General features: G+C 36.2%; 1 non-coding gene across 1 annotated transcript; it reads left to right on the top strand.

Annotated features, from left to right (window-relative positions):
- The first annotated feature begins 9,437 nt into the window (after nucleotides 1-9,437).
- On the top strand, nucleotides 9,438-9,542 carry LOC113888627. Its single transcript, XR_003510021.1, has one exon. It is a non-coding gene; the product is annotated as a U6 spliceosomal RNA (small nuclear RNA).
- Nucleotides 9,543-9,786: the final 244 nt, after the last annotated feature.

Consider the following 9,786-nt stretch of genomic DNA (forward strand, 5'->3'; position numbering starts at 1 on the left):
GGAAATGGCACCCCACTCCACTATTCTTGCCTGAGGAATCCCATGGACAGAGGAGCCTGAAGACTGTATACTATGGCCACAAAGATTTGGACATAACTGAGTACAAAATACTATATAAGGTCAAGTAAATCCTCAGAGTCTGCAAAATTTATATAAAAAATTAAGTCATTGTTGCGAAAGCAAAATGAGTCACATATGAAAATCTTTAAAGTTCAAGGTTAAACTATGGATCAATTCAGTTTAGTCGCTCAATCGTGTCCAACTCTTTGTGACCCCATGGTCTGCAGCAGGCTAGGCCTCCCTGTCCATCACCAACTCCCTGGAGTTTACTCAAACTCATGTCCATTGAGACGGTGATGCCATCCAACCATCTCATCCTCTGCCATCCCCTTCTCTTCCTGCTTCAATTTTTCCCAGCATCAGGGTCTTTTCAGTTGAGTCAGTTTTTTCAAATCAGGTGGCCAAAGTATTGGAGTTTCAGGTTCAGCATAAGTCCTTCCAATGAACATTCAGGACTGATTTCCTTTAGGATGGACTGGTTGGATCTCCTTGCAGTCCAAGAGATTCTCAAGAGTCTTCTCCAACACCGCAGCTCAAAAGCATCAATTCTTCAGCACTCAGTTTTCTTTATGGTTCAACTCTCACATCTATACATGATCACTGGAAAAACCATAGCCTTGACTAGACGGACCTTTGTTGGCAAAGTAATGTCTCTGCTTTTTAACATGCTGTCTAGGTTGGTCACAACTTTTCTTCCAAGGAGTGTCTTTTAATTTCACGGCTACAGTCACCATCTGCAGTGATTTTGGGAGCCCAAAAAAGTAAAGTCTGCCACTGTTTCCACTTTTCTCCATCTATTTGCCATGAAGTGATGGGACCAGATGGCATGATCTTCATTTTTCTGAATGTTGAGCTTTAAGCCAACATTCTCAGTCTCCTCTTTCACTTTCATCAAGAGGCTCTTTAGTTCTTCTTCACTTTCTGCCATAAGGGTGGCGTCATCTGCATATCTGAGGTTATTGATATTTCTCCCAGCAATCTTGATTCCAGCTCCTCCAGCCCAGTGTTTCTCATGATATACTCTTCATAGCAGTTAAATAAGTACAGTGACAATATACAGCCTTGACATACTCATTTTCCTATTTGGAACCAGTCTGTTGTTCTATGGATAGACAGATTAAACTATGGATAGACAGATTAACACCTTTATATAATGTCTGAATTGTAATTATGAAAGGAAATTTGCATTAAAACTTTTAAGAGGTTTACTTTCACATAGAATTGATGCTCCACGTCAAAGAGTTAACAACATTGATTTTTATACAATCACACAAAATAGAACTAGGAAGGTATTATGAATTGTGTTCTCCCCAAATTCATACACTGAAGTCCTAACTCCCAGTGTGACTGTATTTAGAGATATAGATTTTTAGGAAATAATTTAGGTTAAATGAGGCCCTATGAGTGGAATTTATGAAGAAGACATACTACGGTGTGCAAGCAGAGAAAAGGTTACATGAGGACACTTACAAGCCAAGGAGAGAGGCTTCAGAAGAAACCAAACCTTCTCTCACTTTGATCTTGGACTTCCAGCCTCCAGAACTATAAACAATTAATTTCTGTTGTTCAAGCCACCCAATCTTCTGGTATTTTTATTATAACAACCCTGGACTAATACAGAACAAATATCAGTACAGTGGATTTTAAATCATATCATGAACAGACCACAGTGTTAGGGCATTTATGTTTGGGACTCTGAAAGGATTAAAGCTTCTTGTAAGGGTTTGGGAAACAGGCTTCTGTCATTAACAAAGAACTAGTGTTGGTGTTCTAAGCGACTATTTGTTCCTAATTTTTCTGCTGAAAGCTGTTTCTCAAGACTTCTGTTAATTTATTCCTTTTGAATACTTTATTTTCCAACTTAAGAAAAATTTTGTTGAAAAGAAATTCTGACTAGTGTAAAGAAAATTATTATAAATAATCTGTATATTGGAAAGTAAAGGTTGTTATCTTTGGAATGAGTTTTGGTTACTGCATCTCACACTTTAATCTGTATGTTTAAACACACAATATATGTTTAACATAGAGTATAATGTTTAATAATTTATACTATTTCCTAATATTTACTTGTTTCTATTATTTCATGTGCCTTAACTGGTCATTAACAGTTTCTAATTTACTCCATAATTATTTAGTAATTGCTTATAACAACTCAGGCACTGTGTCAGATTGTATAGTTCTGTTATGAATAAACTTAGAAAATCCTCATATACCCTGCAGCTCAGTATGAAATTTACACTTGACAATTCATTGCAAATAATACAAATGTATTTTTCCTGAGATATCTTTTAAAATATTTTTATTAGAATTATTATTGCATACCTAAATCTATAAACTATAAATAATTATTTTTTATTAATCTCTAAAGATTTTCAACAACAAAAAAAACAAGTTGGGATAAAGGGTATGAATAATTTTTAGTTCTTGACAAATGCAAGAAATTATTAATGAGAAAGTACAATCTGATAAATATTATGAGAATACCCATCTCCACTTGCATGATAGCCAGAATAAAGTCAATAAATGCAACTGTTTGTCAACCAAAGTGGCTCTTGACCCTTTTCATATTTCTCTAATTATCTTTTAATGCATCTGAATTGGTCCCCCATAATTTTAAAGTTCTGTTTCCTTTATTTGTCTACTTAGAATATTTTTCCCCTTTGTTTTCTTTGTTGTCTACTTAGAAATTTTACACACTTTAATTGTAGTTCTCATATATTTACGTAGATTTATTTTAATAACAATGTTTTTACTTGGGTTGTTACCCTTGTGGCAAACATAGTTCTTTATTAATTTGTCATTTTCACAATTGTAGTGGCATTGCTTAACTCACTTGTAACAAATTTTAATCAGCATATGAAATAGGAAATTGCTTTCATTAGCATAATTAATCCCGTATTTCCCGGTCTAATCATTTCACCAGTAAAAGTCATACAATATAATATAGTTTTTGATTAACATATACGCTGGCATGCTGCAATTCATGGGGTCCCAAAGAGTCGGACACAACTGAGCGACTGAACTGAACTGAAGTCAGTGTCATCTAAGAAGCAGATGTCAAGACAGGATTAAAATGCACAAATTTTATGTTTGTAGAAAAGACCGTGAGACAAATTAGGTAAATAAACAGGTAAGACTGAGAGAGCCTCAGACAGTGACATAAGTGTGATTCCAGGTGAAGGAGAGAGGGACAGATGGTTTGCAAAGAATCTTCCTAGACTGTTACAACAATTTTAAGTTCTAGCAAAGCACTTTGGGAGTTCTAGAACCCAAAGAAAGGCATACCAGGCACTGTGTGTCTTTCTTTGTGATAAGGAATGCAAGATTTAGCCTTTTTCTTTCCATTTGGAGGGGATATCTTAGCATACTTCTGATCACTAGAACCTTAAAAGTTCATGGAAATGGCTTGCTTTTTTTTTTTTAATGTGCAAGGATTTTACTAGGGAAAATACCTGTGTGAGAGCCACTAGTAAGACTGCAAAGTCAATCCTGAGAAATCCTAAGTCACACCCTGAGAAAAGGAGAGGAGAGAAGATGAAGTAGATGTGTGTGTCCTAGGCTGCTGTGCAGTCTAAAAGTCTAAAAAAGGTCCAACGAGGAAGGCAGTGGGGGAATGTTCAAGTCAAGATCAGCCTTCAGAAAAGACCTGTGTCTCCTAGGAATGGATTCACCTTGGTATCCTGCTGTACTCATTCTTAGACTGGCCTTAGTGTAAATGGTTTTCAGAGTGCAGTGACTGGGACCCTTGGTCAATATGCTCCTTGTAATTAAGGTCTGCCAGGCCCATTCTCTGGTGGCTCAGATGGTAAAGCGTCTGTCTACAATGTGGGAGACCTGGGTTCGATCCCTGGGTTGGGAAGATTCCCTGGAGAAGGAAATGGCAACCCACTCCAGTACTCTTGCCTAGAAAATCCCATGGACGGAGGAGCCTGGTGCAGGCTACTGTCCATGGGGTCGCAAAGAGTCAGACACGACTGAGCGACTTTACTTCAGGCTCATTCTCATGGACACCACAATCTACTTTACAGTAGTAGTAATGTGTTTAATATCAAAATATATATAACATGGACTATGATGTCAGACAGAAGTAAGATTAAATCCCATTTCTACTAATTTTAGGAGCAGGACCATAAGTTAGATAATTACCCTCTGAGACTGCCTCCTCAGCTGAAAAAATGGATATAACAACAAGGTGTAGATAAGAAATAAATAAATAACAAGTAAAGTACCTGGTCCTGAGTAGGCAAGCATAATAAATGTTATGTAATGTTAGGTCTAATATTTTCTCTATCTATAGAATAAGGCTAAGATAATGATCAATCACTAATTTTCAGTGCAGTTCAAGTATTTAAGAAAATCACCAGGACATGGAAGCAACCACTGACAGATGAATGAATAAAGAAGATGTGTACATATATACAGTGGAATATTACTCACTCATAAAAATAAATGCATTTGACTCAGATCTAATGAAGTGGATGAATCTAGAACCTATTATACAGAGTGAACAGACTTTTGAACACAGGAGGGGAAGGAAAGGGTGGGATGATTTGAGGCAGTAGCACTGAAACATACACATTACCATATGTAAAATAGATAGCCAGTGGGAATTTGCTGTATGACACAAGGAATCTAAATCCAGTGCTCTGTGACAATCTAGAAGTATACTATGGGGTGCAAGGAGAGAGGGAGGTTTAAGAGGGAGGGAACCTATGGCTGATTCCTGTTCATGTATGGCAGAAACCAATACAATATTATAAAAGAATTATTCTCCAATTAAAAATAAAACTAAGTTAAAAAGAAAAGAAAATAGCACCTTAGAAATCACATGCATAAACATTAAAAATAAGGGCTTTGATTTCTATAATTAGGTGTCTAGGCCTCAGGTACAGATGCATATTATTGTCTTTGTCTATGGATGTGAAGAATTCACTGATGACAGAGATTTTTGGCTTTGGCAAAGGTATAAGATGATGAGTTAAATCACTCAGGGAATTAAGAGAAATGTCAAGGCATTCTGAGCCTATTTCAGATATAAAAGCATTCTTTAGAACAAAATGAAAAAGAAAAGCATTTCATATAAGCATATTTATCAATGATGTCTGAAAAGCTGTAGAGATTTGCTTCCACTTCAAGTTGCATGGCTTCCATTCCTGGTCAGGGAACTAAGATCCTATAAGCTCTGCAGAAAGGCCAAAAAAGAAAAAAAGACAAGCTCATAAATTATTTAGATATCTGTGATTTAAGTCTAAACTTTATTTTACAGTTAACTATGGACTTGTCAAACTTCTTCTACATACATTCTATTTCAGTATATGAAATAACAGAGGGAAATGTCTATTGCATATTCACTTATGCATCTACTTACATCTAGATCCACTCGGACTAAAAAGCAAAGAAAATAACTAACCTCATCCATTACACATAACAGTTACAATAAAGAAAAGATTAGATAAAATAAAAATTACAGTGCTGAAGTACCTGAAATATAGGAGGAATTTATCAAGAGGATTAATTCCCTCTGATGAAAAAACACTTTTCTTGAATAGCAGACTCTTACTGGTAACAAGTATGAATGGTTTAGAATGAAACATGTAGATATTCTGAGTAGAATATTTAGTAGCCTGCAGTGATTTGGTCAGTATAATTTTCAAATCCTTTACCATTTAAAATTGATACTCTTACTAAAACAATTTGTGTGGAGAAAATGCCTGTGCTTTAGCTACAATTGGATTTTCACAGCTATTATTAACTAATTTATATAGAACTGAATCAGAGTTAATTATATTCATCTAGTTGTTTACTAAATGTTCTTTAGTGTCTCTTGACTCTAGTAAGCTCTTATTACATGCAATAAATTGAGTATTAGGAAAGCTGTTGGAACAGAGATTTTACAAAGGATGATAGAGTACTTCTCTGGTGGCTCAGTGGATAAGAATCTGTCTGCCAATGCAGGGGACATAGGTTCAATCCCTGGTCCAGAAAATTCCACATGCCGTGGAGCAAATAAGCCCATGTGCCATAACCACTGAGCCCACGCTCAAAGGTCCACCAGCTCATGTGTTGCAACTACTGAAGCCCTTGCACCCAGAGCCTGTGCTCTACAACAGGAAAAGCCACCACAATGAGAAGTCCATGCACTGCAGTTAAGAGTAGCCACCACTTGTCGCAACTAAGGAAAGCCTGCACAAAGCAATGAAGACCCAGTCTAGCCAAAAGTAAATACATAAAAATGTTTTTTGAAAAAGAATGATAGAATTGTTGTTACGAAGTTAAAAAGAGAAGGTAAAAATGTGCTACATTTCAACAGTTACTGAAGAAACAGGGAGAGGCACAGTCTTCTTTAGGCACGTACCTCTTTCCCTGTTTGGGGACACAGAACTGTTATATGCTCAATTACAAACCCATTCCTATTATGAGTTATAATGTTTATTATCTGTGTGTTATATTTTAGTTTTTCAATGTTTTATTTTTCCTCACAACTGAAAAAATTACTTCTGATTATAAGCTTTTATAAATGTCTGAATTTTGTTCTTAAATATTTAACTTTTTATACTTTTATTGATTGTGGTATTTATTTGCTGGTAAAGAATTTTTAGTATTTTTCAAAGTACACATATGGGGTCCTCTTTTAATGGACAAAACACAATAAATGATTTTTTATCTTCCATAGAAAAGGCAGTAAGTTTGAGGAGTAGGTTCTGATATCCCTACATCTATTGTCTGCTGCTGCTGCTGCTAAGTCGCTGCAGTCCTGTCCGACTCTGTGTGACGCTATAGATGGCAGCCCACCAGGCTCCACCGTCGCTGGGATTCTCCAGGCAAGAACACTGGAGTGGGTTGCCATTTCCTTCTCCAATGCATGAAAGTGAAAAGTGAAAATGAAGTCGCTCAGTCGTGTCCAACTCTTAGCGACCCCATGGACTGCAGCTTACCAGGCTCCTCTGTCCATGGGATTTTCCAGGCCAACCCACTAGAGTGGGTTGCCATTGCCTTCTCCATGTCCATTGTCAGATTCCCCTAATTCATTTTTTTTTTAAATTATATGACATATAACATTGATTCAATATAAGGTTGTGCTATGTACATTGTGCTTTGTTGCTCAGTCATGTCTGATTCTTTGCAAACCCATGGACTGTAGCCGTCAGGCTCCTCTGTCCATGGGGATTCTCCAGGCAAGAATACTGGAGTGGATTGCCATGCCCTCCCTTCCAGGGTATCTTCCCAACCCAGGGATCAAAACCAGGTCTCCTGCATTGCAGGCAGATTCTTTACCATCTGAGCCACCAAGGAAGACCCCCACCAGCTGTATAAGGTTACAGCATGTTAAATTTATACATTAACACATTGTAATGTGATTACCACTGGAATGATAATTAGAATCTTTACTGAATTACACAAGTATCATATCTTTTTAGTGGTTGAAATCATTAACTTCCAGTTTCTTAGCACGTTTGGTGATTATAATACTGTTCTCTATATTCATGATACTATGCATTAGACCTCTAGGATATATTTACCACTCACTGCCAAGTTTGTACACTTAAAAAGCATCTGTCCTATACATCTATACTCAATCCCTGGAAATACCATTTCACTTTTCACTTTATGAGTCTGGCATTTTTGGATTCCACACATAAGTGATATTGTATAGTATGTGTGTTTCTTTGTCTGATGGATCTCACTTTCCATAATGTGTTCAAAGTCCATCCAGAATACTAGGAAAGGCAGTATATCTTTCCTTCTCATGGCTGAATACGATTCCAGTGTATACTATATACAGTGAACACTTGAAAAACATGGATTTGAAATGCCTGGGTCCACTTGTAAGTGTATTTCTTTCACTAAGTATATTCAAGTTTGGTTGAACCTGAGGACATAGAACCATGGAAATCTCTAAAGTTACACTCCATTTTTCCATTGTGGAGAGGGTTAGCACCTCTAACCCTTATTTTTTCAAGCATCAAATACACACATACACAAACATCTTTGATCCATTCATCTGTTGATGGGCATTTAGGTTGCTTGCTTATCTTTGGCATTGTAAAAATGCTACAATAAACACGGAAATGATTATATCTCTTAGATATCCTGCTTCCATTTTCTTTGAGTATATATCCAGAAGTGAACTTGCTAGACCACATGGCAGTTCTACTTTTAATTCTTGAGAAACCTCCATATTGTTTTCCATAGTAACTGTACCAATTTACATTCCCACCAACAGTATATAAAGAATTCTCTTTTTTTCCACATCCTCACCAACACTTGTTATCTCTTATCTTATTGATGATAATCATTCTAAGAGGTATGAGGTGATATCTTACTGATGCTTTGATATGCATTTCCCAATAATTAGTGATGTTGAGCATCTTTTCATGTACCCATTGGCCATCTGAATACATTCTTTGGAAATACATCTATTTAGTTTTCCTGCTTGGTTTTCAATTGGATTTTTTGTTGCCTTTGAGTTGTGTAAGTGCTTTATATATTTTGATTATCAATCCCTTAACTGAAATACGATTTGCCAAAGCTTTCTCCCATTCTGCAGGTTGTTTTTCATTTTGTTGTTTCTTTTGCTGTGCAGAAGTTTTTAAGTCTGACATAGTCACATTTGTTGATTTTTGCATTTGTTGTGTTTGCTTTCAGAGTCATATCCAAAAATAATTGCCAAGATAATGTCAAGGAGCTTCTTCCCATTCCCTGTATTCTTGAAAACAAGTCAGCTCTATGACTTTTGCCAAGATTGATTACTCTTATGGGGACAGGAGAGATGATTAAAAAAAAAAAAAATGGAGGAAAAGAGGGTCCAAAGAACAATGTAAGGCCCAAATATACATGACAAAAAACAATAAGACTTCCAACATTTCATACTCTTTCAGTAAGGACAGACACATGGTCCTTCACTTTCTTATTGAGAAAATGTAAGCTTGGTGAGAAGTTGAAAAGACTGAGTTTCTGTATAGTGTGTATTTGCCCAATCAATTTGATGAAATAAGCAAAACATGATAAATTGGACAGCTTTGTGCTTCAAAGTTCAGCCCAGTGAAAACAATCATAAACATCATGTGGAACAAAGCTGTCATTCTCTAGGATAGAACAGATAATTTTGTCAAAACCTCAACAGTCAATGCTCTGTTGTGATTGGGTCATAGAATGATCAGAGGGCAGCTATCCTTAGTCAGAAATTTAGCTTATTTAACAAACAGAAACAGTATCACTGAACACTAACTATATATGAGCAGCTCCTTTGTACTCTTTCAAGGTGTGATTTATTCCAAAGTAGAATCTACAGAGTGGAAGCCACATGTGAACACTCATGGCAGATCCACAGAGTATCAAACAAAGTAATAACTAAGATATATATAAGAATGGTCTCATGTTGGATTCCACAGCACACAAACTAAAAATTAGAATGATATAGAAAAGATGAGCATGGCCCCTGAGCAAGGATGATGTGCAAATTTGTGAACTGTCATATTTTTAGAGTTTGGGATTAACTTATACACACTAGTATACATAAAGTAGATAACAAACAAGGACCACTGTATACCACACAGAACTATATTCAATATTTTGTAATAACCTACAAGGAAAAAGAATACATACATATGTATGTGTGTACATACATATATATACATACACACAGGAATAACTGAATCACTTTGCTGTATCCCTGAAACTAACACAACATTGTAAACCAACTATACTTCAACTACAAAAATGGCC

Source organism: Bos indicus x Bos taurus, unplaced genomic scaffold, assembly GCF_003369695.1.
Source record: "Bos indicus x Bos taurus breed Angus x Brahman F1 hybrid unplaced genomic scaffold, Bos_hybrid_MaternalHap_v2.0 tig00000265_arrow_arrow_obj, whole genome shotgun sequence".
Lineage (NCBI taxonomy): Eukaryota > Metazoa > Chordata > Mammalia > Artiodactyla > Bovidae > Bos > Bos indicus x Bos taurus.